Below are 3,338 nucleotides of genomic sequence, written 5' to 3' on the forward strand. Positions count from 1 at the left end.
TTTTCAAGAGCAGAAGGTAAGATTTTAAAAATTCGATGAGCCTATAAACATGTCTTTGCTACAAATGTGTCACCTCTCAATTTCCAGGGACTCTGAAAGCTTATTGCCGGCGGCTCATCCATGTGGCTGAAAAGGAGTCTGAAGCAGACGCTGTCACGTGGTCATGCTGAATTCTACCCGAAGGTAACACACATTTCTTGAATGTTTTAAAACTTAGTCTTAAAGCATAAGTCAAATTTGCCTTAAAATTTTGTGACGCAGAGTCCATTGCAAAGTGCTCTTTAGGCATTAACACTTAACTTTCCCCAAGCCCCTCTGAACGAAGTATTATTACGATCCCCTGTGATGGTTAATTTTATGTGTCAACCAGCTTGACCGTGGTACCCATGACACCCAGTTTTTGGCCAAACACCAGTCTAGATGCTGCTGCGAAGGTATGTTTTCGATGAGATTAACATTTATATCCAAAGACTTTGAGTAACACAGTTTACCTTCTATAATGTGAGTGAGCTCTTCTAATCAGCTGAAGGCCTTAAGAAAATACAACTGGATTCCCTTGAGGAAGAGGGAATTCTGCCTCCAGACTGCTTTTAGATTCAAGCTGCAGCACCCTTGCCTGGGTCTCCAGCCCCCAGGGCTGCCCTGCAGACGTCACACTCACCAGCCCCCAAACCAAATGCACCAATTCCTTAAAATAAATCTCCATATAAATAAGTGGGTAGATATTATATGTGTATCTATTACATTATATGTATGTGTGTATATATGTATGTATCTATCTAGATCTACAAATATATTATATACATATATATGTATGTGTATACGTATATACATTTTTTGTTTGTTTTTTAGTTTTTTTTTGGCAGGTTAGCATTTTATTAGATAAAAATGAAAGAAGGGTGCCTACCCACTCCTTCCTCTGGCTCACAAGGGGAACTCCCCCCTCCCCAAGAGAGGGCAGGGAGTCTATAACACTGAGACAATGAGAGAGATTAGGGCAGAAAGCCCCAAGCCTCTTCCTTCTAAGTCTTGTGACAAGAAGCAACTTTCTCAGCTACAAATTCTGGGAAGGGGAACTACACCTGCCTTTGCCCCTAAGTGGGCGGCCTTCCCCTCCCCCAGCAAAAAATTGGAAGATAGGCAGTTACCCCCAACACCCAACTTGTCCAGGTAGGGGGAAGAGGAATAAACGTCAGTCTGTGGGCTTCATTTCTTAGGTGCCTTCAGTGCACAGGCATGGGGAAGGCCCTGGCAAACTGCTCCACCCATTGTCTGAGGCCAGCCAGCCAGTGACTTGTTTCTGGGCCTTTGAGCGGAAAGGATTTGAAATCCTGGAGTTTGGCGGTCTTGCTCTTTACCTCCAAGCCGATTTGACGCCTTCATCTGTAAAGCCCACAACTTTCCGGAAGTCCTCTTCACGGAACTATCGAGAAGTCAAGGCTGGGGCACCAGCCGCAGGCCCCCAGGCACTTCGATCTCCAGGACAGGTGTTCTTGCTGGCCGTGATGGATACGAGTTCCAACATGCGTTCAGCTCGAGCTCCATCCAGGCCCTTGGGCCGCAGGGCTACCAGCACTAGGTGGTTGTCAGTGCCACCAGACACCAGCGAGTAGCCTCGCTCTAGCAGGCAGGGCATCAGCCATGGCCCAAGCGTTCTTCAGAACCTGCAGGGAGTACTCCCGGAACGGCTGCAGGCCTGCTTTAGGGCCACAGACACTGCAGCAATGGCATGGTTCTGGGGGCCCCCCTGCAGGGATGGGAACACAGCAAAGTTGATTCGGTCCTCAAACGTGGAAGGATATCCTGGCCAGTCTTGGGGTCCACAGCCCGCACCCCCTTCCGGCAGAAGAGGAGTCCTGACCTGGCCCCTCGAAGGGTCTTGTGAGTGGTAGTGGCGACAACATCCACATGCTTGAAAGGTGAGGGGATCACCTTGGCAGCCACCAGGCCACTGATGTGGGCCACGTCCGCCAGCAGGTGCGCCTTGACCTCGTCACACACCTCTCTCATGCGGGCGTAGTCGATGAGGCGAGCATAGGCACCGGTACCAGCTCTGATGAGTCAAGGTCGGAAGAGCCGAGCAGCAAGTGCCGGCTGGTCATAGTCAGTGAGGCTGGTTTTGGGTTGCAGCTTATAGGACGTAGACTTGAAGAAGATGGATGTAGCTGAGATCCGCTTGACATCAGACATGTAGCCATGGGTGAGATGGCCCCCATCGGGCACGGGGTCCCCCCATGATTTGGTCATGAGGCTGCAGAAGGGCTGTGTAGGCAGCCAGGTTGGCTGGGGACCCCGAGTAGGGCTGGACATTGACTCCCCACTGAGCAGGATCCAGGTCAAAGGCCTCCAAGGCCCGGCGCTGACACAGCAGCTCGATTTCATCCACTGCCTCTGCTCCTCCATAGTACCTCTTGCCAGGATAACCCTCCGAGTACTTGCTGCTCAGACAGGACCCCAGGGCCTCCGGCGCAGCTCGGCTGCAGAAGTTCCCTGGAGCAGTGAGCTTCCAGGCCGCGACACTGCCTGTCCTTCTCTCTCCGTAGCAGCTCCCGTATCTCAGGGTCACTGTCTGATAGACTCTCCTGGCCTGACCAGCCCTTGGTTGCTTTTCCAGTCTGGGTCTGGGCCGCCTCGCTGTGCTGGCACCTTATGGCCATGCTGACCAGGTGACCACATCTCTGCTGAGGCCAAGTCGCCCAGAGCAAAGAGAAGGGCAACATCGCAACCCGAGATGAAGGTCACAGGAGGTCCGGGTACCAACCCCGGCTGGGGAACACAAGGGGTTGGAAGAAGACTGGTCGGAGAGCGCATGCGCGAAAAGAGCTGCCGGGCAACCGCCGAATTGGGGCGGGGTCTACGCATGCGTAAGGTGGACGCTTTATGGTCTTTTGGGGATTGTAGTTTTTTTCCCCCTCTTCTTCAGTTCCATTGCTCATCTGTAGCCCCAGGGTCAGAAGCTTTTGCCCCCGACTCAAGTTTCCCGCTGGAGCCAGTGGGCAAGCCTCTGGAGAACTGCTCTCTTCCAGTTTTACCTTGACCCAGGACTCTAGGCGAAGGAAGGCTGAAGATGAGGTGTCGTTCTGTGCCTCAGCTAGTCTGTACCTCCTCCCTCGCCCCAGTCAGGGGTATATATACATGTATGTATGTATGTATATACATATATATGTATATGATATATTTGTAGATCTAGATAGAGCGAGAGAGTTGTCTGGAGAACCCTGACTCATACATCTCCATTTCGCAGGTGATGAAACAAAGCCTCAGACAGATCCAATCTTTGGCCGTAGGACAGACACCCAGCTAGGTAGCGGTAGGGCAGAGTGCGATCTGCTCTCTCT

The 3,338-nt window shown here is 51.7% G+C and overlaps 1 pseudogene; it reads right to left on the bottom strand.

The window, feature by feature from the left end:
• Positions 1-1,223: 1,223 nt before the first annotated feature.
• On the bottom strand, positions 1,224-2,720 carry LOC132440292 (serine hydroxymethyltransferase, mitochondrial pseudogene; annotated as a pseudogene).
• Positions 2,721-3,338: the final 618 nt, after the last annotated feature.

Source organism: Delphinus delphis, chromosome 17, assembly GCF_949987515.2.
Source record: "Delphinus delphis chromosome 17, mDelDel1.2, whole genome shotgun sequence".
NCBI lineage: Eukaryota > Metazoa > Chordata > Mammalia > Artiodactyla > Delphinidae > Delphinus > Delphinus delphis.